Raw genomic sequence first — 26,100 nt, 5'->3', positions numbered from 1 at the left:
CGCAACCAATCAGCGCGCGGGGACCCGCCGTCCAATCAGAGCCGCCGCGAAGAGGGACGCCCCGCCGAGCGCCGCGCGGGAGGGCCCTCTTCCTCCGCGCGCGGCGGCCGTTCCCGCCTGGGACGCCAGCCCAGCCCCACTCGGCGACGGGACCAAGCGGGCACCGGGGGAGAGCTTTCGGCCGCGTACCTCTAATCTGAGTGCCTGCTGTGGCGATCTCTCCGGGCAGCCTGCGACGGGCGTTGCCCGGGGACGGGTGTCAGTGAAGTGACTGTGGTTAGCGCGAAGCCGGGGAAGATTCCTCCCCTCCCTGGGTGGAAAGAAGGCGCCTACCCGTACGCCCTTGACTCGGTCTGGACACAGTTCCAGAACCAGGCCACATTGTCCGATACACATATTTAGGTTTGTCTCAAAGCCGGGGCTGCAAGCCATGGACGTGAGTGCAGGCTGTAGACGTTGGGGTTTTGTGTGAGCCTGGGCAGGGCCGGGAAGGCCTTGCTGCTCTCCTGGCCGGGACTGCTGTGTCCCACCCATAAGGAGTGCCTGATGAGGGAAAGGAGCCTGCCCTGGGGAGGTGTGAAGATGGTGAGGGGAATGGAATTGAGACTTACCTGTCTCATAACACAGTCGTGGGACCTGCTTAGCATATTTACAAGTGACATTCTCTGGAACTTAAGGGATACGGAGAGTGCAGGAGAGCCATTTGGTCCTGAAAGAATCACATACATGAATAGCTTTTAATATAGATTTGGTATTTTCAGCAAAAGAAATTGTGTATGTATCACAGATAGTCAAGATTGAAACCAAAAGGCTCGCTCTCATCATCCAATTTAAATGTTCAGTGTGAACTAAAATATTCTAGAATTTTGTGTAATGTTTTTTATCTGAAACATGAAGAAAAAAAAAAAAGGGTCCGAGTCTCTTGAGCTCTAAACACCCAAAAGACCAAAGCCGTTGCCGTCGAGTCGATTCGGACTCACAGCGAACCTATAGGACGGTAGAACTGCCCCATAGGGTTTCCAGGGAGCAGCTGGTGGGTTCAAACTGTCAACCTTTTGGTTAGCAGCCGTAGCTCTTAACCACTGCTCCACCAGAGCCCCTCTTGAGCTCTAAGAGGCTCTGAAATTACTATCCTCATGTTAAACTTAATTTTGGTTCTTGAGGGCAGCATCCAGTCCATGTTGTTGGCTGCTGTATTTCAGCAGTGCATTTTTCATTCCTTTAATGACTCTTATTCTTTGAAGTTAAGTGCACAGATCTATTAAGATGTTAAAACTGGCATGAACAGCCCTAGTGTGTAGCATGATTTCTGTTAGTAGCTGTGTCCCCACTGAAACCAAACCCACTGTCATCAATTCTGACTCATAGTGACCCCATAGGGGTAAACCTTTAGGTAAGCAGACTGCCACATCTTCTGCAGACTGCCACGCCTTTCTTCCACTGGTAGTTTCAAACTGCAGACCTTTTGGTTAACAATCACTTTACTCACTGGGTCGCTGGGGCTCAGTAGTAGCTGTGTAGACTTGCGCTGTTCTTTTGCCCCTTGTTTCCTCTTACTGGATCCTTCTAGTTCCAAGTCTGTATGATTTTTGAATTCGTGTGAGGAGGCAGTATATAGCAAAGTGTTAAGAGTACAGGTGTTGAGAGGTAGACACACACACACACACACACACACACACACAGAAAAAACAAAACCCTGAGTTCAAATCCCTAATCCAGATGCTGTTGAGAAGACTCTGACTCATGGGGACTCCACGTATATCAGAACTGTGCTCATTAGGGTTTGCAATGGGTGGTTTTTAGAAGTAGATCTCCAGGCCTTTCTTCCAAGGTGCCTCTGGGTGGACTGGAACCTCCAACCTTTCAGTTAGCAGCTGAGCACATTAACCATTTGCACCATCAAATCATTAAACCAAACCAAATCTATTGTCGTTGAGTTAGTTCCAGCTCCTAGCGACCCTATAGGGCAGAATAGTACTGCACCATTGGTTTTCGGAATGAACTTGATGGCAGTGGGCTTTTTTTTTTTTTCATTTAATTTTTACGGGAACAGACGGCCACATCTTTCTCCCTCAGAGCGGCTGTTGGGTTTGAACCACCAACATTTCGGTTAGCAGCCAAGCATTTAACCACTGCGCCTCCAGGGCTCACCATCAAATTACTAGTGCTTGTAACAGATTGTCAGGCCCAGTGCTCAAGAAAGGGTAGCAATAATCAGAGTGAAGGTACTAATTTAAGGATCAATAATTTTTTAAAACAATTTAAAGTAAAAACGTTTTTAAATTCAGTATGAAAAGCCCTATTTCTAATCCAATTGAATAAATACCTAGCAGCTATTTGTGTAGTGAGCTATGGCACCCGAGTTACCAATATTAAAATGAATTTTGTATTTGTATAGTTTTATCACCGTGAAACTTATACAGGTTTATAGATTTTCCCCTCCCTAATTTGATTAATCTTTATAATATCTTGAGGTAGGGAGTGGTTTTGCAATTGTAAACATTTAAGTAGTGACTTCCTAAAACCCTATGAGTGAGCCAGTATCATGCAAGAGTATGGAATCCAGGCTGGTGCATCCGCAGCATGCCTGGAGGACAAGGTAAAATTGTTACAACAACCATAATATTCAATTTTTCTGACTTCTAACCACAATGCTACATAAAAAGTTTGCTATTCATTGTAGATCCAGGAGCTGAATGTTCCTAATATTTAAAAAGAAAAACCAGTTAAAGAAAATTTTAAAAAGCCCATTACCATCAAGTCAATTCCAGCTCATAGACCAATTATGAGGCATTATGACTGTCTATGATGGAATTTAACTACAGTAGCTCATATTGCCTGGGTATGCCCTTGGGTAACACCTATTTCACTAGAGATGTTTGAAAATACTTGAAGAAAGGAAAAAGCCAGCTCATTCAAAAGATGAAATGACAACAGTATTTGAAGATAGAGGCTCCTATTACATCTCCCTCCCCCTTGAAATTTGGTTACCTTCCTTTCCCCTGCAATGATCAGTCTTACCCAGTATTGTTCTGAGGACTGCAGAGGTTTCAAAGGTGGCTAGTTAAGACATAGACCTTGCCCTTGAACTTGCCGGATAACAAGAGCCATAAGAAAGTATTACGTAAATGTCTTGAGAGAGGACCAGCTAAAATGCTGTGATTCAGCATGATTCAGGATTCCTTTAAATGGGTACCAGTTGAGCGGCAGTTTCTGCCAGCTCTTCATTTCCGCTGAAATGCCTAACTGCATAGCACATGCCTTAGATTCAGCTATTAAATTGAGATGGTATCAGATATCCTTCTAAGGTCTTCCATGTCTTGTTTTCTCTACCAGCAAGGAAATGATGCTTTGTGACTTATAAAGTATGTAACCAAGGTTGAGTAGAATAAATTGATGCTTCCTTTCCACCTCTTGTGTCTGCTTCTGAAGCAGAAACATGGTTTACTAAGCTAGATCCTGAAATAGCAATCAGAAATACTAACCAAAACCCATTGTCGTTGAGTCAATTCTAACTCAGTGACCCTATAGGACAGAGTAGAACTGCCCCGTAGGGTTTCCTAGGCTGTAAATCTTTACGGAAGCAGACTACCACATCTTTCTCCCATGGAGCGGCTGGTGGGTTCAAACTGCCAACCTTTTGGTTAGCAGCTAAACACCTAACCGCTGCGCCACCAGGGCTCCTCATACGAAAACAGCTAATATATGTAAAGTTCTTACAACAGTGCCTGGCACAAAATAGGAGCCCTGGTGGCACAGTGGTTAAGAGCTCAGGCTGCTAAACAAAAGGTCAGTAGTTCAAATCCACCAGCTGCTCCTTGGAAACCCTATGGGACATTTCTACACCATCCTATAGTGTTGCTCTGAGTTGGAATCTACTCAGTGACAACGGGTTCAGTTTTTTGGTTTGGCACACAATAATTGCTATTAAAGTGCTTCTCCTCCTCCTCTTCCTTTTTATGCTTACTGTGTGCCAGGCATTGCTTATAACCTGTTTACAAATTTTCACAAAAACCTTATGAGATAGGTACTTTTATTATTCCTGTGAGGAGACAGATTCAGAGAGTTTCAGTAATCTGCCCAAGGTCACAGAATAAATAAATGACAGGGGCAGGCTTCAAACAGAGGCAGCCCATGTGCTTAAAGACTATGCTACTGGCCTCCTAGTAACTGTTGAGACCTAATGCTACAATTTCCCATTGGCTCCTTAAAGTGACAATGCAGGGAATGCTCTCTGATAAATACAGAAAAATATGCAACCCTGATGAATAATTTAGGAAGTGTTCCATCACATGACTTCCTCCTCTGTGACCTTGAATTGAATGTCTTGTCTTCTGAAAACTAACTAGTTATAGAAAAACATTATTTGCAAATAGTTTTAAAAGGTTTAAAAGTAAAGCCAGCCATTCTTTATTTCCTTAAAAGAAAAGGGGTGGCGCAAAGGGTTAAGCACTTGACTGGTAATGGGAAGGTTGGGAAAGTTCGAACCCACCCAAGAGGCTCCTAGGAAAAAAGGCCTGGTGATCTGTTTATAAAAGGTCACAGCCTTGAAAACCCCGTGGTGTAGTTCTACTCTGCAGGTATGGGGTTGCCATGAGTCAGAATCAACTCAATGGCAATGAGTTTGGTTTTTTTATTTTAAAAAAAAGTAATTTCATGTCAAGCATCTACATTATTTAGTTAAACATTATTTAGTTAAACTTGGACTAGGTGGAAAGTAGATGGCAAAATAATAGTATGCTTAAATTGCTTTCTTATGTTATTTCACAAGCTGTATTAAGCTGTTTTTTGAGAACACTATAATGTGTAAATTGGATTATGTAGTGCCATAATCTACAAAAATAATAATTGATTTTTAAAGATTAAATTGAAAAAGAACTACATATTTGGGCAAATTCAAATCTAAGATCTGGAAGAGTATTTAGCTTAATATTCTCATTTTAAATGAGAAAATGGGGCCTACAGAGTTGCACAACCTTCCTCAAAGTCCCAAAGAGAACTGATTTTTTTTAACATGAACTAACGTAGGGTGCCCCCCAGATCTCATCAAAGGGGCTGCCAGCCATCTTTATGACCTGATTAATTGAAGAGCGCAAATCTAATACTATACGTTTGCTCATTGCTTCTCCAGTTCTTTTCTTTGGAAATTAACAGAAATAGTCATACTAGTTTATAAAGGAGTTCCTTGTGAGTTTGGCAAGGATGAATCAATAAATACCTCAGTGTTTTTCCATCTTGAGAAATGTACTCAGACCTCAATTTAAGAAGCATTAACTTCAGACTCTAAATTTTTAGGCTATGAAAATGTCTTTCTATTGTGAATTGTAGCTACAAAAGAGAACATTTGTGTTTATACCTGGCAAAAGAATTGGTTTTAAATAAATAAAATATAACCGATATGACTAATGTTCCTTTTTCACCATCCTCACTCCAAATCCTACTTCCTTCTCTTCCTCCCGATACCATAAAATTGGCATGTATCCTTTTGGTTCATTTTTTGTTATATATACCAAATAATAGATGCATGCTTAAAATTTTTACATAAATAGTATCTTATCTACTTTTTATTTGTCTATGTCCTTTTACAAGAACGTGTGGGACTTTGTCTTGTTTTATCTGTTTTCTGCTGTACTCCCAGCAGCATCTTGCACTTGGAAGGCAATCAAATATTTCCCGAATGAACAAATATCAACCTGTATCTTGTATTGTGTTTCTGAGACCTATCAATCCATGTACATAGACCTTCTTATCTACTTATTACATTTTATTATATTATAAATATGAAACCTTTTATTTATCCTTTCTCCTATGGGAGGATGACACCTTTAAATTGTGGTGTTGGTGAAGAATATTGAATATACCATGGACTGCCAAAAGAACAAACAAATCTGTCTTGGAGGAAGTACAACCAGAATGCTCCTTAGAAGCAAGGATAGAGAGACTACGTCTTACATACTTTGGACATGTTGTCAGGAGGGATCAGTCCCTGGAGTAGGACGTCATTCTTGGTAAATTAGAAAGTCAGCAAAAAAGAGGAAGACCCTCAACAAGATGGATTGACATAGTGACTGCAACAATGTGCTCAAACATAGCAACGGTTGTGAGGATCATGCAGGACAGGGCTGTGTTTTGTTCTGTTGTATACAGACTCATTCTGAGTCGGAACCAACTTGACGGCACCTAACAACAACATTGGAGGAAATTGATGTTCTTTCTACTTTTTTAGCTATTATAAACAATGCTATAATAAACATCTTTATTTATAAGTATCTTCAGGCACAAGTGGAAGAGTTCCTGTAGGTTTACATACCCAGAAGTAGAATTGTTGAGCAAAGAACGGTATGTATCTTAAATTTCGCTGAATGCTTGCCATATTACTCTCAAAAGGGGCTGTACTAAATCATATCTTTCTCACATCCTTGCCAATACTTTATACTGTCAGACTTTTTTTTTTTTTCCCAATCTAATGGGTGAAAGATGGTGTCTTTTTTTTTTTTTTGTAACTTTTGTTGCGATAACTGTAGGTTCATAGGAAGTTGAAAGGAATAGTACAGAAAGATATGTTGTATCTTTTACTTAGTTTCCCCCAACGGTAAAATCTCGTGAAAGTATAGAACAATGTCACAACCAGGATATTGACATCGATAAAATCCACTGATTTTGTTCAGATTTTCCCAGCTTTACTTGTACAGGTTTGTGTGTGTGTTTGTGTTTTGTTCTATTCAGTTTTCTCATGTGTAGGTTTGTGTATCTACCACAGTAGTCAAGATCCAGAGCAGTTACCTAACCTCTCCCGTTGTCCTTTAATGGCCACACCCACTTCCTTCTGCCCTCCCAGTGGCCAGTCTTGACAACCACTATTCTGTTCTCCATTTCTAAGACTTATATCCTTTCAAAAATATTATACAAATGGAATTATACAGTATCTCATTGTTTCAATTAGCATTTCCCTGATTGTCAATAATGAAGTCGAAGATCTCGTCATATGTTTATAGACCATTTATATTTCCCTTTCTGAGAAGGGCCTGTTTTGCTCACTTTTCTGTTGGGTTGTCTGCCTTTTTCTTACTAGTTTCTAGGAGTTTTTTTTTTTTTAATATATTCTGGATAGTAATCCTTTGTCAGTTACACAAGATTGTCTGTGTTGACATTTTGGTGATCACTGTTTCTTAAAGTAATGGAAAGCTTAGGAATTGATAATGAGTTCCTGACACTTGGATTTGTATCATCGATGAAGGGACAGAGGGACTTCATTCAGGGAAGGTAGTTCAGAGCTGCCCCCATTTAGTTCGTGGAGACCGCTGCACCACCAGGCACTGTAGTATTTCCTTTGCATCTCTTAAATGCCAGTAATTTGCTTCAGTGGTGGTGTGCTGGGTGCTAGACAGAGCATATCAAAACTTGCCCCTGTTTAAGGGCAGGAGCCATGAGTCCTTCAATTTGCTGTCAGAAAAACCCTTTGCCTCATTCTCTGGAAGCATCAGATACATTTCTTGCATCACAAAACCAGCCAGGTCTTTCAACATTTTGACCAGCCCTTGGAAACTGCTGACATCATGCTGAACTCCTTCACTGGTATATTTATTTTTCTCAGCATTGCAGCCAGAATTTAGAATCCTGACTCACCCTCCAGCCAGTCACAGATAATGCAGATTATTTTCGTAGGGTCAGTGCAAACGAAATGGCTTTTAAAGGGAAATAGCTTCTGGGCAAGCCAAACCAGTGCAATTTCAGGTAATAGGCTTCCTTTTTCTTTTCTAATTTTTTCATCTGCACAGCTGCTTATTCTTTGTCCTCGGACTGAAGTGGAAGCCAGGCTTCCGCAATCCTGACTTTAAAGCTGTGGATGGTAGCAGTTGGCACGGCCAGCGCTGTCCTCCCGAGGCTGAGTGAGTCACTCTTGGAGTGGCGCAGTGCTCTTTGTGAAACTGCTGCATAGGCCCTGCGTAGTTAACAATTGGAACTTGAGCCATCGCTTGGACAAATGACCTTACAACACATTCATTGTGCAAAATTATCTTGAATCATTTATTTATGTGAATATTGCAATTGCCCAAATTGTTGATGAAGAAACATATATATTTCTATAATTTTTCTTCCAACCACAGCAGAAACATAAAGGCAAGTACTAGGATTTCTAGGAGCATGAAATTTTATCCACGTTACACAAATGTTAAGAAAAAGTGGCTTTGGATATTTTCAAAGGGCTCTGGTAAGGACTTAAAAATGTTTAATATATGCAAATGTTTTGCAATTGTAAAGTGCTTTACCAAGGTACAATATCATTAGATCAGTGTCTGACAGCCTGATATATCATGAAATTCCTTTTCTATACTGATTCGTTGCATAGAAAGGAAATATTTTGATATGTGAACAGGCAATCAGAGTAATTGTATTGTTTTTGAAGACTGATTGGAAGTAATTTTTCCCTTTAGTTAGATGTTGGCTTCCCCATCCAATGCAGTATTCTCAAGGGGGTAAAACTCACTCTTAATGTTACTGACTTAACCAAAATTGAGTTTGCTTTGGGTTGGCACAGAATTCAAAGACAACTCTGAGCAAAACTGAAGCGGGTGGTTAGTTTTATCTGTTTTGTGCTTCATTCTTTCTTGCTCCAAATACACAGCTAGTTTCCTAGGGACCTCCTGGGTTGATCAGGGCCATTTTCTTCTCTTTTCAAGGTTGACCTGCCCCATTCCATCAGAGACTATCATGTTAACCTACATTTACATAGAACTTTAGGGTTTGCACATAAAAATTCAACCAGCATTGATTGAGACATTATTATTTGCCACACTATCAAGGGTATTTTAACCTTTGTTATCTCATGTAGTCCTTACAGAAATCTCATAGATTCATGCACAACCTCTCCAGGTAAGATGTACGTATTTAAGTAGGAGGTGTTAGCATCCTAACATAGTGTTTCTCACAGGGTGGGTGTGAAATACTTTTAGGTGGTGTATGGGAGAGCACCAGCTAAAGATGAATCATATGATAATAAAGTCTCACTTCGAGTCTCTTTCAATCCTTCAATTTATCTCAAGGAGAAATTCTCCTCTATAGCACTGTATTTAACCTCTCATAACGAGGAGACCACAGGTCATAGTAGCCATCTAGAACATAATCATATTATTATGATAAGATGGCAAGTTAGAGTGTCTTTCCATTTGAGCAGTGTTGAACTCTGTTTCCCCCCCAAATCTGTGTTGAAGTCCTAATTCTGGTGTCTGGGAATGTGAACTTGCTTGGAAATAAGCTCTTTGAAGACGTTATCAGTTAACACCAGGTGATAAGGGAGTAGTGTAGATCCTAATCCAATCAGAGTGGTCTTATAGAGAAGAGAAATAGAGGAAGGGCTGCCATGTGAAGAAGCATCTGCCAGCCAAAGAACACCTGGGGTACCAGAAGCTGGGAGAGACAAGAAAGGAACTTCCCCTAGAGACCTTGGAAGGAGCATGGCCTGGCTAGCTGACTTGTTGATTTGGACTTCTAGCCTATGTTGTTGTGTTGTTGTTAGGTGCTATTGAGTCGGTTCCAACTCATAGCAACCCTATGCACCACAGAACGAGACACTGCCCGATCCTGTGCCATGATCACAATCATTACGCTTGAGCCCATTGTTGCAGCCACTGTGTCAATCCATCTCATTGAGGGTCTTCCTCTTTTCCGCTGACCCTGTACTTTACCAAGCATGATGTCCTTCTCCAGAAACGGATCCCTAGCTTATAGACAATCAATTTTTGTTGTTAAAGTCACCATTTTGTAATACTTTGTTTCTGCAGCCCCAGGAAATGAATACAGGTAGTAATATAAAGTTTCCTCTTAAAATTAAAAAGAATTAAAAAGCCAGTTGAATTAAAATAAGCGTTAAGTAAATAAGAGTAGAGGAAGTATAACAAAATGAGAACGATCACAAATGTGGTGCACAACAATAGGTAATTTGGCAAAACCTGAGTCTGTGCCATGCAAGTGGCACCAGTGTAGGACACACTGTAAAAACCAAAGTGACATTTAACAGTGGGGAGTCCCTGGGTGGTGCAAATGTTTAAAGCACTCAGCTGCTAACCAAAAGGTCAGAGGTTTGAGTCCTCCCAGAGGTGCCTTGGAAGCAAGGCCTGGTGATCTACTTCTGAAAAATCAACCACTAAAGACCCTATGGAGCACGGTTCTACTCTGATACACATGGGGTCACCATGAGTTGGAGTCCACTCGGTGACAACTGGAAAACTGGCTTTAATGGTGGAGGAGGAGAGGGAGAGGGTGTGGAGACATTTCCAGAGCCTCCCACCTAATATTAGTATCTGCCTTCTAACTTTTACAGGCCTTAAGGATCTGTTGTCAGAGTCATTTGTGTGATAACTATGTTGGGAGAAAAGATCCTCCAGAAATACCACTAAAAGTAAAACATAAGAAAGTTTTCTCCTTGGATTCCGTTAGGAACTCTATTGTGTAATCATGACACTTTGGCCTAGTGGTCTTGAGGATTAACAGTGTTTTTAAATTGAGCGGGCTGGGAGAAGAAGACAGAAACAAGTGTCTGCTTCATGCCTCTGTAGCCTGGCACTTCCAGGGCAGAACCTGGAGCACACAGTGAGTGCCTGGAACACTGAATGCCTACAGACCGGCAGCTAAACTGGCTTTTCCCGATGCCTCCTCTTCCAAGGAAACTGCCAACAGAGCTCTGTGTGTGTGTGTGTGAGGGGCTGGTGATGCAGAGGGGAGTGGAGTACTAATAGAGGGATGGTTAAGGATGGTGGATATGCACACACCTGCACGCAGCACCTTAAAAGCCCTGATAACTGGAAGAATGACATCGGAGGAAGGCTAAAAAGCCTCCTCTCAACATATACAACCCCAAGAATATTGATTGGGCCTCAGGGGGACCTAAGGCAAAACAGGAATGTGAAATTTGTCTTTGATTTCTGTCCCTCTTCCTTATCACATCTCCCTTTTACCCTTCCTGACTATTATCTTTCCAGAAGTCTTAGTGTAGTAGTCCCAGCTGAATAAAAGCCAATGAATAATTTCCACTGAGAGGTTGGGGGTCACTGGCCAAGGGTCTTAGATTTCCCAGGACTTTTGATTTTCAATGGGTCCTTCTTGAATGAAGAACAGCCACCTCAAGGTTCCCAACAACATACCCACAGACCCTTACCCACTTTTTTCCCCTTCCCACGTTTAAGACCTTTATATATTCCTGTGGAGCCCTGGTGACACAGTGGTTAAAAGCTTGGCTGCTAACCAAAAGGTCAGCAGTTCAAATCCACCAGCCACTCCTTGGAAACCCTATAAGGCAGTTCTACTCTGTTCTATAGGGTCACTGTGGGTCAGAATAGACTCAATGGCAACTGGTTATATATTCTTGTATAAGGTACAGTACCTTGGAATATTGTGGAAGGGCATAAAAAATGAAACCATTTAAGATCCACAATAAAGGAGGAAAACAGACAACTCTGAAAATTAAAATAAGGAAATCTTTGAAAACAAATCTCCAAGTTTCATCACATGATTCTAAACTGTAGGCCCTACAAGGTCAAGGGCAGGTGTCATGGATTGAATTGTGTCCCCCAAAAATATGTGTATCAACCTGGCTAGGCCATGACTCCCCGGTATTGTATGGTTGTCCTCCATTTTGTGATTGTAATTTTCCTATGTGTTGTAAATCCTAATCTCTGCCTATGGTTAATGAGGCAAGATTAGATTAGGTTAAAGAGGATTAGGGTGGGATCCAAACATTCTTACTCAGGTCACATTCCTGATCCAATGTAAAGGGAGTTTCCCTGCAGTGTGGCCTGCACCACCTTTTATCTTACAAGAGATAAAAGGAAAGGGAAGGGAGCAGAGCAGGGACTTTATACCACCAAGAAAGCAGTGCATGGAGAAAAGTGTGTCCTTTGGATCCGGGATCCCTATGTGGAGAAGCTCCTAGCCCAGGGGAAGATTGATGGGAAGGACTTTCCTCCAGAGCTGTTGGAGAGAGAAAGCCTTCCTCGGGAACTGACGCCCTGAATTTGAACTTCTAGCCTACTTTACTGTGAGGAAATTAATTTCTCTTCATTAAACCCACTTGTGGTATTTCTGTTATAACAGCACTAGATAACTAAGACAGTAGGCAAGGTCTAGCTCATTTTTATAGTCCCTGTACCTGAGTACTTGGAATGTAGGCCTTCAAGATATTATTATCGGATGAATATTCCCTTTTCTCTCAGCATCACACCTGAGATATCTCAGGTTGATTTCTTCGGATTCAGCATTCTTTATATCTTGCTAGAAAGTCCTAGAGACACCTCATTTTCCACAGGTATTTCTTGTTGGACTTAAGTTCCTTCTAGCCTTGATCTGCTGGATGACAACATTGGTTGGCTTATGTTTTATGCTGGCCTTTGCAATGGTACAGTAAACAGAATCTGGCATCTCCTAGACTGATAGAAATACGAATGGTTTTTAAATGGAACTACTGTATCATGGGAGGTTTGAGATTTCGTGGTAGAATCCTCACCTTCCATGGAGGAAACCCAGGTTCAGTTCCTGGCCATGCTCCTCATGTGCAGCCACCACCCGTCTGTCAGTGGGGGCTTGCATGTTGCTAGGAAGCTGAGCAGGTTTCAGTGGTGCTTCCAGACTAAGACAGACTAGGAAGAAAGGCCTAGTGATCTACTCATGAAAATCAGCCAATGAAAATCCTATAGATCACAACAGTCTGAACTACAAATGGTGCAGGACTGGGCAGCATTTTGTTCCAATGGGCATGGGATCCCCATGGGTGGAGGGTCACCACAAGTCAGACCCCGGCGGGGTCACCATGAGTCTGGGGCCAAATTGACAGCAGCTAACAACAACAACATGGTACCATGTGAAGGTTGATACGTACTTCATGAGAGGGTTGTGTAGTTGAGGATAAAGTACATAAGAAGTGTGCTATAAAGTGCTATTCATATGTTATTATTTGAATATTAGAGAACAACTCATAGGAACTTATGAAGGGTAATTATGCCCCGCCATTTTTACCCTATATCACAGTGGTTCTTCTACATTTTTGGTCAGTTAACCATTTGGGCAAAATACCTGAAGACTTCCTATCTCATTCACTCTTACTATCTAATCCAAGAGTTTCACTAAAATGAATTGGAAGAATAGAGCTAATCTTAATTTCTGATTTCCAGTTGTCTTCTGCTGGGACAGAGAAAGAGGGATAAAGGAAGTGTGTCGTGGGACAACTTGGTCAGTTAGCATAACACAGTTCATAAAGATCATGTTCTACATCCTAGTTTGGTGAGTAGCACCTGAGGTCTTAAAAGCTTGCAAGCAGCCATCTGAGATACAACTATTGGTCCCTACTTGTTTGGAACAAAAGAGAATGAAGACAACCAAAGATTCAAAGAAGAAACTAGTCCACAGGACTAATAGCCCACATGAATCACATCCTCATTTAGCCTGAAACCAGAAGAACTAGATGGTGTCCAGCAACCCCTACCGACCGTTCTGACCAGGGACACAATAGATGGTCCCAGGTGGAATGGGAGAAAAATGTAGGACAAAACCCAAATTCCAAAAAAAGCCAGACTTAATTGGACTGATAGAAACTAGGGGAACCCCCAAGACTATCACCCTAAAATACCCTTTGAACTTGGAACTCAATCCATTCCTAGCAGTCACCTTTCATCCAAATAATAGATTGGCTTATAAAATAAACCGTTTTACCCATGAGCACTGTGTTCCCTTAATCAACTATATAATACTGAATGGTCAACACTTACCCTAAGGCAAAGATAAGAAGGTAAGAAGGAGCAGGGAATCTAGATTTATGGAAACAGAACAAGAAGAATGGAAACAATGAGAATGCTGACACATTGTGAAAAATGTAACCAATGTCACAGAACAATCTGTATACAAATTGTTAAATGGGAACCTAATTTTCTGTGTAAACTTCCACCTACAACACAATAAAATATTATTTTTTTTAAAAGGCAAAGATGAAATAAACGAGATTTAAAAATTAAAAAAAAATAGTATTTTCTGATTCAAAAGAAATTAATATTGAAAAAAGGTCATTTATTCCCAGTTAATTGTAGTATTTACACAATCGAATCAAAGTCCAAAGGGGATTTTATTTATTTTGAGAAAATGATTCTAAAGTTCATATGTTAGAGTGAATAGATAATAATATAAAAGAAAAAAGCAATGCAATGAAACTATCAAAACATAAAGCTACAGCAAAGAATGGACAGATCACTGAAACAGATTAAAAAGCACAGAAATAAAAACTATTTTTATAAGATTCAATTCTTCATAAATGAGGCATCAAAAATCACTGGGCAAAGAAAGCGTTGTTCCACAATGACACTATGACAATTGGCTAGCTAGAAGGGCTGATAATTTAAAATTTTAACTTTATACTATATATCAGAATACAATCCAGATGGTTTAAACTGTTAAATGTAAATCATATAGCTATAATGAGAAAACATAAAACATACAGAAAAATGAGCCATAAAAATGAAGGAAAATATGAACAATAATTTACCTTCTGAATAGGAGGGACTTTTAAAAACAAGGCAAGAATAGAAAAAATATATATATATGGATATATTGGTCTACACAGAAGTAAAGATTTCTGTTTCTTAGAGAATCTAAGTAAAATTTCTATATCAAAGTTGAGAAACATACATCATAATAAAGCAAATAATTAAAGTCCTTAACATGTAAAAAAAAAAAAAAAAAGGAGAAATTTGAAAAGTAGTTCCAAGTACAGTGGTCTACATTCTCCAAGATTGACTATAATTCGATTTTTGATGAAGCAACAAGAAGGGAAGCCAAGCTAAGGGTTAGGGAAACACACAGAAAATGGGCTGAGGTGGAAGGACAATCGAACAGAAAATGAACACCAAGTTCATCGAATCGAGTTCATTCCAACTGATGGCAACTCCATGTGTGTGGAGTAGAACTGCTCCATAGGGTTTTCAAGGCTGTGACTTTCCAGAAGCAGATCGCCAAGCCTATCTTCCGAGGCACCTCTGGGCGAGTTGGAACTGACAGCCTCTTGGCTCATAGTCCAGTGCTTAGCAGTTTGGACCACCCAGGGACTCCTGAACTGAAAGGAACAGACTTAATTCCAGGGGCCAGGTAGAATGAAAATGAGGGAGACCAGCCAGAGCGTGCCCCCTGTCTAAAGGGGCAGCCCCATTCAGCTCCAGCTAATTGTCACCTCTGGGGAACAGGATCAGGGTTGCCAGAAACCTGATTTTTCCAGAGAAATTGAAATTCTTGACTTTTATGAGAAACCTCTGAATTTTTAACTACTGGCAACTTATTTTTTAAATGTTCTGGCCAAATGGAACCCATTCATGGACTGCATTTGCAATCTCTGAGTGACTACACATCTTCTGCCTTTACCCCCCACCTCTTCCTTGAGCTTAAGACCTGTGTCTTTAACAACGATTTGGGTAATTTCACCTGGGTATTCCACATGCCTCTCAAATACAACTTGTCTAAGCTACAGTATGCTTTGCTCAACATACAAACAAACAAAAAAACCTGGCCCCCATTTTTAAAGTCCCTGCCAGTCACAATTTATCAATTTGTCCAGATTAGAAGCCCTGGAGTCATCCTTGGCCCTTCTCTCTAATGCCATATGATCTTGTTTAATCTGCACAACAACTTTAAGGGATAGACTTTTTTTAAACAGCTTTATTGAGATATAATTGACAGACCATAAAAGTCACCCTTTTAAAGTATACAATGCAGTCATTTTTAGTGTAATCACGGAGTTATTATCAAACCAACAAAACCAAACCTGTTACTGTCAAGTTGATTCCGACTCATAGGGACCCTACAGGACAGAGTAGAATTGTCTCATAGGGTTTCCAAGGCTGTAATCCTATGGAAGCAGACTGCCACATCTTTCTCCTGCAGAGCGGATGGTGGGTTTAAACCGCCAACCTTTTAGTTAGCAGCTGAGTGTTTAACTACTGTGCCACCAGGGCTCCTTGTACAACCATCACCACTACCCAGTTCCAGAACATATCATACCCCCCAAAACAACCCTATACCCATTAGCAGTCACTTCCTATTTCTCCCTTCCCTCAGCCCCTGGCAATCACTAATCTACTGTCTCTATACCATACCATACCAGTTGCCGTCAAGTCGATTCTGACTCATAGCGACCCTATAGAACAGAATAGAACTGCCACATAGGGTTTCCAAGGAGAGCCTGGTGAATGGTGGATTTGAACTGCCGACCTTTTGGTTAGCAGCCGTAGCTCTTAACCACTACACCACCAGGGTTTCCTCTGTCTCTATGGATTTACCTATTCTGGAATTTCATATAAGTGGAGTCATATAATGTGTAGCCTTTTGTTATTGGCTTCTTTCACTGAGCATAATGTTGTCAAGATTCATCCATGTTGTGGCATGTATCAATACTTCATTCCTTTTTCATGGCTGAATAATGTTCTATTATACGGATATACCACAGCTTATCCATTCATCTGTTGGTGGGCATTTGACTTTCTTCCACTTTTTTGGCTATTATGAATAATGCTGATATGAACATTTGTGCAGAAGTTTTTGTGTGGACATATGTTTTCAATTCTCTAGCTATCTTAAATTCCCTTTTGTCTAAGTTTCAATTAAAAATTATTTGCAGTAGCACAAATTGAGGCAATTCTGATTTCAATTTGCTATACCCTTATTTAAGCTGAAGGAGCCCTGGTGGCACAATGGTTAAGCACTTGGGTGCTAAATGTGATCTGTCCCTGCCTATCTCTCCACTCATTCCCAGCCTTTCCTCCAGCCACACTGGACTTTGGACAGTTTTTTGAATTGTTTCCTGCCTCCATGCCTGCCTTAGTTAGGACTGCCATAACAGAAATACTACAAGTGGATAGCTTTAATGAACAGAAATTTATTGTCTTACAGTTCTGGAGGCTAAAAGCCCAAATCAAGTCTCAGCTGTGTTGTTTCCTTTTGTGAGGCTCTCTCCTAATTTCTAATATCTCACGGTGGTCCTTGGGGTTCCTTTGCTTATTGACAATCTTCACATGTCATCTGTCTTCTCCTGTGTGTGTGTCTCTGTCTCTATTCTAGCCATATTATAACTCAGAAGTGATTAGGTTTACGACCCACATTGCATCGGCAATCTGATTTAATCACAGATTAAATCATGGGCCATCTGACTGATTATATCAGATTGTGTTATAGAAGGTGATTATATTACAATTTACATTATGGAACAGCAACTAGACTAGTCTTTGGCCAAATAACTGGGAACCATAGCCTGAACAAGTTGACACATAAAACTAACCATCACAATACCCTAATATATATTGTCTGCTCTTCCTGGGAGATCCTCAGTCTCTCCCTTCTCATTCAACCTTGACTCTCTGGTGAATCACTCATCCTTCAATTTAAACATGGTCTCTTTAGAAAGTACTTTTCAGACCCCCTTGCTGGGCCTGCCATTCTATCTGGTATGCTGTGAACTGTGCTGAGTGCTTCTTCTCCACTAGACTGGCTGTTACCAGGGATAGACACTAGGTCAAGAACTTTTTCTGCCTCTCCAATGCTGGCCTAGGGTAGGTGTTTATGGCCATTTGTTAAATTGAAAGAGAAAGGGTGTATCCAGGCCAGCTGGGAGCATCAGTAGCCTTGGTACATCTTGTTACCTGGCAGAATCCTGGATTTGAATGCTCAGACCACTAAACTGCCGCACTGAGTTGAATTTGCAACTGTAATCTGGAAGGATTAATCATTAAAAAAAAAAAAATCCCTAAACCCCCACCTCTCTACATTTTCAACTGATTCAAAAAAGGCTCAGTGTTCAGTAAGAGAAGACAAAGAGGATTTCTGACTGTGCAGGCCAGAGCCTAAATGTATGAAGCTGTGTGCATCAGGGCTACATTCTTTACCTGAATCATTATTTTTTCATTTTGTTTCCAATGAAAACCACAACAGTACAAATCAACCTTCATTTTGCAAACAACTGTGCTGAGGTGACCTCAGCCTTGTGCTGCCGGGGAGTGGGGGGGCCTCTTGTGACGCAGGCGGCCACATTGGCTCCTCGCCCCACTCTTCAGAGGCTGCCCCTGGAAGGGGGGTTATTGGACCAGGAGCTCGGAGCTCTCTGTATTGACTGGGGAGGAGTTGCAGAGAATCATTTAGCTTTCTTTGCCAAAAGGGAATTGAAATTGTGCTGAATCAGAACAACTGTAAGCATTGTTTGCTTTTAGATATTTTACTTTACCAGGCAGGGCCTCAGATAATCAGCCTGTCTTCTAGAACTGTCATTCTCAAAAATAAATACAAATGAGTCAACAGAGTTCATATGCAACATATCTTAGGCCTTCGGAGTCTGGGGCAAGCCAGTTAAATATAAAAAACATGGATTTTATTGCATCATATAAATCTTTTTTTAAAGAATTTCTTTAATTTTTTTGTTGTTGAGAATATACTCAGCAAAAAATATACCAATTCAAGTTTCTACATGTATAATTCAGTGACATTGATTACATTCTTTCAGTCACGCAACCAGTCTCACCCTCCTTTTCTAAGGTGGTCCTCCCCCATTAACATAAATTCTCTGCCCCCTAAGTTTCCTATCTAATCCTTTGAGTTGCTGTTGTTACTTTGATCTCATATAGATAGATCTTAAAAGAGCATAATGCTTAATGCCAACATTCTTTACTAGTTAAGCTAAATTATTGTTTGGTTTTAAGAAGACTTCAGGGATATCTTTGTTTTAAGGTTTAAAGATTATCTTAGGGCAATAGTTTCAGAGGTTCATCTAGTCTCCATGGCTCCAGAAAGTCTGGATTCCAAGAGAATTTGAAATTCTGTATTTTTGCCCTTTGATTAGGAGTCTTGTAACATAAAAACCTTGATTAAAAAGTGTGCATTAATTGGTGCAAGGAAATTTGTAGTCTACATGTAACTATAGACTTTAAAATATATAAAATATTTCATGCTTTATTATGGGACTTTATTTTAATATTATACCTTACCTTACCTTACCTTACCTTACCTTACCTTACCTTACCTTACCTTACCTTACCTTACCTTACCTTGCCTGTTGCCTTTGAGTTGATTCTGACTCATAACAATCCTATAGTACAGAGTAGAGTGGCCCCATGGGGTTTCCAAGCAGCGACTGGTGGATTCAAACTGTCCAACTTTTGGTTAGCAGCAGTAGTTCTTAACCACTGTGCCAGCGGGGCTCCAATATTATATTAATAGATTTTTAATGTAATATTTTCCATGTACAGTAATCTCATCACTTCTACCTGTTATAAATTAATCAAACTGAAGTCAAAGCAATAACTGCTGGTGCATCTAGAAAATAATCCAAGCAGAAAACACTGCCACTGCTTTCTTACCATTGTATTGTTATAAAGAATGTATTTACAAAAAAGTGTTTATATACATTACATGCATATATATGTGTATATATATATATATATATATACACATGCCAAACCAAACCCACTGCTGTTGAGTCCACTCCGACTCATAGTGACCCTGTAGGACAGAGTAGAACTGCCCCCACAGAGTCTCCAAGGCTGTAAATCTTATGGAAAGCAGACCGCCATATTGTTCTCTTGCAGAGTAGCTGGTGGGTTCGAACCGTAAACCTTTTTTCGGTTAGCAGCCGAGCACTTAACCACTGTGTCACCAGGGCTCCTTTATACACACACCCACACACACATACACACATACATACACATGTAAAATTACATGTTGTTTGCTGGTTTTGAACAAATTGAAAAGATTACCCCCAAATGCATAAGTTGTGAAAAGTGAAAACTGCTTTGATACCTTTATCAGCATCCTCCCAGGAGAGGAAAATTCAAGACAAGATAAACCTCCCCAAAAAGTCAAACCCATTGTCATCAAGTTGATTCCAACTCATAGCGACCCCACAGGACAGAGTAGAACTGCCCCACAGGATTTCCAAGGCTGTAATCTTTACAGGAACAGGCTGCCACATCTTTCTCCCTCAGAGTGGCTGGTGGGTTCGAACTGCCAACCCTTCAGTTAGCATCTGAGCTCTTTAACCACTGCACCACCAGGGCTCTCTTCCAAGACAAGATAAATATTATAATTTTAAAATGGATAAAAAATAACAAGTTTCCAAAAGCATGTGGAGTATGTACTTGAATGATCCCATATGGGCTGCAGTAAAAAAATAAAGCTGTTTTAAGATGTAAACCTAAATATAATTAGGATCTCAGTTTGAAAATCTCAACATCAAGCTTAGAAATGTCAGAAGTACTACAAAGATATACAATACAACTAGGTTTTTTTTTCCCCCCCAAGTAGCAAGGGAAACAATCTTTTGAAAAAATAACTCAGGCATCACATCTCCCAAAATCCCCCATGAGGCAACAAGTCCAGAAAAGTTCAGTGACTTGCTAATGGCTACAGAGCCAGAACACCAATCCTTTCCCTGAATCCAGTAGCCTCTAATAAGTAAGTTTCCAAGGAGAGAAGAAAATATATAGCAAAGCAGAAATTAGCTGGAATAAAGGAGATCTCACATTTTGCTCAGAATTTTCTTACAGTGGAACGTCTTTAGGATTAATGGATGAGTTCATCACTAACGAATGAAATGCCAACACCAAAAGGAGAAGTAACCCTCCAGGGTGTGGCTGCCAAAGCCCAAAAGCAGGCAGTTCATATAGAAGTGATTTCCTAAGCCCTCAGGAATCCTGGAGCAGGCCAGTGGGGGAGGTGACATGGGGAAGAGAGCTTATTCCACCATTGCTCAAAACCCTTCATTGGCTCCACAGCTTTGCAGAACTAAATATGACTGGCATGCAGGGCCCTCCGTGCCAGCTCCACTCTGCCTTTCCAAACTTCTTTTCCACCACTCTCCTTCCCAGATCTTTCTTGTCCAGCTTCTATGTTGCTCCTGCTGACTTCCATTCCCTTTACTTGCTCCTTCTAAATTCAAATCCTATCTGGCCCAGCTCCATGATGCCTTCCCCAGTTGGCAGTGTGAGAGCCTCTCTCCCTCCTGTGAGTAACCAACCACTTCTGTATCACCTTCTACCCCCACCCTTACTCCTCCTAGACCCTCAGCTCGGCGTCATCTCGGCTTGCTCAGACTTTTTGCTCAGTGATCAGATGGATCATGAGAGAGGGAAGAGTACAAGCAGAAGCAATAGCTGGCCAAGGTCACACGTTAGGAAACACAGGCTGTCATCAAGCAGAAGGACTACTGGACTTGGTGTCAAGTTATGGAGGTTCCAGGTCCACCTCTGCCACCAGCTAAGAGGCATGGACAAGCCACTGCCCCTCTCTGGACCTGTCTTCTCTACAAAATGAGTTGGACTATGCTCTCCAAGGGTTGGTGGCACAGTGGTTAAACACTTGGCTGCTAACTGAAATGTTGGCAATTTGAACCCACCAGCTACTCTACAGGAGAAAGATGTGGCAGTCTGCTTCTGTAAAGATTACCATTTTGGAAACCCTGTGGGGAAGTTCTACTCTGTCCTATAGGATCGCTATGAGTCAGAATTGACTTGAAAGCAACGGTTTTCGTTTTTGGTTTGGATGACTAAAGCTGGGTAGCATGCTAATAGCAGGGTAGAAGCAACCATCTTCAAAGCAGAAAGTTTTCCTAAAATTTCTAATTTGTGATTTTATTCTTATTGGGGGCATCTGGGAAGGTCTTTAAAGGTTTCTTGAGAGACCAATAAAAAAGATTTAACCCACCAAAGCTTAGAATTTTTATGCTAACTTATTCAATAACCTTAGTGTTCGCGATGGTACTAGAATTTTCACAAAAGAAATCATCCAAAGGAAATGATAGCTATTCTTAGCTCATAAATGTAAGTAAGTCTAGGAAGTTGGGTAAAGTCTGGACTTTAGTAATGCATAGTTAAGTGTAGAAGCAACTAAAAGCAGACAGTCAAAGGGTGTGGCAGTGGAATACACCCTTTTTTGGCAGAGAAGACCATGCAACAACTGGCTGAGTCTCACACTCATGAACGCTGCATGATTCCCTTTATTAAAAGGTCAGAAATGGTCAAGACTAATCCATGGTGCTTGTCCTAATTCCTCTGCATTCCAGCTGAGGTTAACACTTTGGTAATTAATACAAAATATGTTTAACAACTGGGAAATGTTTAAGATATTTTATTTAACCCATCAATTTTAGTTCTGGGAATTTATCCTAGTGAAATATTTACTGATGTGCACAAATATTTAGCTGTAAGGATGTTCATTACAGGATTGTTTATAACAGTGAACAAGAAGGAACAACCTGAACATCCAACAGTGAGGACTTGGTTTTATATGTACACATACATATGTGTGTGTAGGAGTCCCTGGGTGACTAGTAGCTAAAAATTTGGTGATTCAAACCCACCCAGAAGTGCCTTGGAAGACAGACCTGGTGATCTGCTTCTGAAAGGTCACAGCCTTGAAAGCCCTATGAAGCACAGTTCTAGTTTGCACATACGGGGTCACCATGAGTTGGAATGGACTCCATAGTAACTAACAACAACATATTATAAGTTATACATCTGTATTATATAAATATATTTATGTTTCTATAAACAAATATTTATATTACACTACATAGATATTTATTATACATATGCCAGTATATCAATAAAATGGAATGCTATACAACCATTTAAAATTATTGAGAAGATATTGATCACTTAATAATGGTAACTAACATTGATGATGGCACTAATCTCCACAACCCCTCCAGGAATGCTGTATTGCTTTTGGTTTAGTATCTTCCCTGGTAAAGGCAGTTCTAATGGCTTCCACTTGTCTTTTCCTATCATAATAGCCCTTACTCCACATGTCAGGGATCCAATGTAGACGTTCTGCCAGCTGCTGAGTATGTCTATTCCAATTACACATTCTGGAACTGGGGAAATCACTATAGGACAGATTCGGGGACCCACTGGACCTGCTGTAAGATGGACCTGAGCTAAGACTCTATTTCCAACCTGACCTCCATATGTCCTCACTCTGACTCATGGGCCACAGTGACACTTTGGGTCTCCTGTAATGTGTCAGTTCGGAGCCAGTGTCCACTAATACCCAAAAAGTCTGATTATTTCCTTTTCCCTGATGAGCAGTCACTCTTGTAAAAGGCTGTAGATTGGTAAAGGCTGGGAGAAAGATTAACGGTATACATTTTTGGCAGTGCAGTGAGGTCCTTCCTCAAGGGGACCAAGCCTCTTCTTCATTCAAGGGGTTATAAGTCTGCAAACTGGCTCAAGGCTGGGAGTTAATTGAGGGGTCATAACTGTCTATTCTGGCGATTCAGGTTAGACTGCCATTCACTTGACCCAGAATTTTTCCACTTGTACAGATCAAGTAAATATTTAGTAACTTTCTCATCTATTTCACGCCTAGGGACACCACAACTAAGTAGCCAATGACATAAGTTCATACAAGTCAGACTATCCTGATCACTGCTTTGACTCTGCTATCTATCACAGCAACCATGCCCACCTTGTCTTTTTTGATTAATTGCCACTACTTGGCCCCTACCACCATGGGGTCCAATCGGCCCCATTGTAGTTAGGTGTCTTAATTCAGTTAGGGCAGTTCCCACTGTCAAATCTGACTTATATAAATAGTAATCACAGCAGTCTTCAAGGATGTTGGGGCTCCCTTCACAAATTTTTTCCTCACAGTTGTGGTAAAAGATGTGTGCTCTGGGCACTCCATGGGTCAGCCTGTGGATCCAACCTGATAAATCCACTCTAATATACCAATTTCCCTAAGTCTTTGGACACCTTCTTCTACAGTATACCAAGGCAGGTCTGGCACTTCAACTTGATTTAGTGTATGTTTCAGTGAACCAACCAAATGAACTATTAGATCCTTTTCTAACCTTTCAAGCTGACTGGGCAAGACTACGCAAATAAGGTATGCAAAACTCTTGCTGGGATTGGCTGGGACATTTCAAATAATCTGTCTGTGGTCCACCATGCAGACTGTCAGTTTTGCCATTCTGCTCAACTTAAAAAAAGCCAATCTTATAGGGTGAGGAGGGACTTCACTACCATCAAGAAGAGCCAGGAGTGGAGCACTTTCTTTGGACCCAGGGTCACTTAGCTGAGAATCTCCTAGACCCAGAAGACAAGAAGAGAGCTGTAACAGTGAAGAGCTGTAAGAAGTGGAGGGCTGTGCCAACACAGAGAGAGAGAGAGCTGAGTGCCTTTAGGCAGGAGGCTTCCTGGTGAAGCCGGGAGCCTCCACGTACTTATTTGTGAGCTAAAGAGCTGTAACACACGGCAGAGGCCAGCCAGAGCAGGGCACAGCAGCAGAGGCCTGTGTGCAGGCATGACTGAGAAGAAGCTGTCCTGATAGAGGGACTGTATCGTTTCTCCTGAGTTGTTCATGTTACTTCCAAGTTGATTCTGATCCTGATTTTTAACCTGTTAATTCCCTAATAAACCCCATTATTGTGAGTATGGTCTGTGAGTTCTGTGCGGCCATTGCAACAAATTATCAAACCCAGCAGAGAAGTGGAGAGTACCCTGGGAGGGAAAATTGGTGTCAGATTGGTAAAAAGGTTGCAGAATGGAAGTATGTCTGACCTTCACCTCATAGGAATCAGCTTTGGGCTACTGCTGATGGTGGTTATTATCCACACCCCCTGAAGTTAGAAGAAACATGACACCACCATTTTACAAAATTTTTTTTTTTCTCATTGTGGTTTTGATTTGCATCTCTCTGATGGCTAATGATGTTGAGCATTTTTTCATGTGTTTGGTGGCCATTTGAATGTTCTCTTGCGTGAACTATTTAAATTCTTTGCCTATTTTATGATTGGGTTATTGACTGGGTTATTGGTTATTGGGTTATTGGGTTAAGTTGTTGATTTTTTAAAATTTTATTTTGTTGTTGTGGTTGAGGATATACACAGCAAACCATACACCGATTCAACTGTTTCTACATGTACAATTCAGTGACATTGATTACATTCTTCGAGTTGTGCAAATATTCTTACACTCCTTTCCTGAGTTGTTACTCCCCCATTAACATAAACTCACTGCCCCTTAAGTTTTCTATCTAATCTTTCAAGTTGCTATTGTCACTTTGATGCCATATAGATAGTTCTTAAAAGAGCATGATGCTCAAAGCAGAGATTTTTTACTAGTTAAGCAAAACAATTGTTTGGTTTTAAGAAGACTTCCAGGGATATTTTTGGTTTAAGTCTTAAAGATTATCTCAGGGTAATAGTTTCAGGGGTTCATTCAACCTTTATGGCTCCAGGAAGTCTGGAGCACATGAAAATTTAAAATTCTGTTCTACATTTTCCTTCTTTTGATCAGGATTCTTCTATGGAATCTTTGATCAAAAGGTTCAGTAATAGTAGCTAGGCACCATCCAGTTCTGGTCTCATGGCAATGGAGGCAGTTGTTCATGGAGGCAATTGGCCACACTTTCCATATCCTCCTCTCATTCCTGACTCTCTTTCTTCCTCTGTTGCTTCAGGCAAATGGAGACCAATTATTATGCTTTGGGTGACTGCTTGAAAACTTTTAAGACCCCAGGCACTACACAACAAACTAGGAGATGGAACAGAAGCACTAAACATGTTATTAGGCCAATAACTGAGATGTCCCATGAAACCATGACCCTAAACCTCCAAACTAAAGAATCAAATTCCATGAGGTGTTTGTTTGCACATAAGCAGCCTCAGCAGCTACTCTTTTTTTACAGGTGTACAACTAATTGACAGCAATTACAAAAATTAGTTGTGCAACCCTATCCTTAATGCAATTTTTCCATCACTGTAAACTGAAACTCAGTACTCCATAAGCAATAACCTCCCCTTTACCTCTCCCTTCTACCCCTGGTAACCACTAATAAATTTTGGTCTCTATACATTTGCCTTTTCTCATCTTTTTTTTTTTTTTTTAATTGCGCTATAAGTGAAAGTTTAGTTTTGCATACAAAAATTCACGCACACGTTGTTATGTGACCCTCGTTGCTCTCCCTATAATGTGACAGCACACTCCTCCTTTCCACCCCGTATTTCCTGTGTCCCTTCAACCTGCTCCTGTCCCTTTCTGCCTTGTCCAGACAGGAGCTGCCCATTTAGTCTCTTGTATCTACTCGAGC

General features: G+C 40.8%; 1 long non-coding RNA gene across 1 annotated transcript; it reads right to left on the bottom strand.

Moving 5' to 3' along the window:
* Nucleotides 1–121: 121 nt before the first annotated feature.
* Nucleotides 122–4,192, bottom strand: LOC111750598 (uncharacterized). The gene is made up of 3 exons (XR_002785711.2): nucleotides 3,022–4,192; nucleotides 1,490–1,578; nucleotides 122–709 (listed from the first exon to the last, which is right to left on the bottom strand). It is a non-coding gene; the product is annotated as an uncharacterized LOC111750598 (long non-coding RNA).
* Nucleotides 4,193–26,100: the final 21,908 nt, after the last annotated feature.

This window comes from Loxodonta africana, chromosome 22 (genome assembly GCF_030014295.1).
Source record: "Loxodonta africana isolate mLoxAfr1 chromosome 22, mLoxAfr1.hap2, whole genome shotgun sequence".
Taxonomy (NCBI): domain Eukaryota; kingdom Metazoa; phylum Chordata; class Mammalia; order Proboscidea; family Elephantidae; genus Loxodonta; species Loxodonta africana.
Note: the sequence above shows the minus strand (reverse complement) of the source record. Positions and strands in the feature narration are given on the sequence as shown.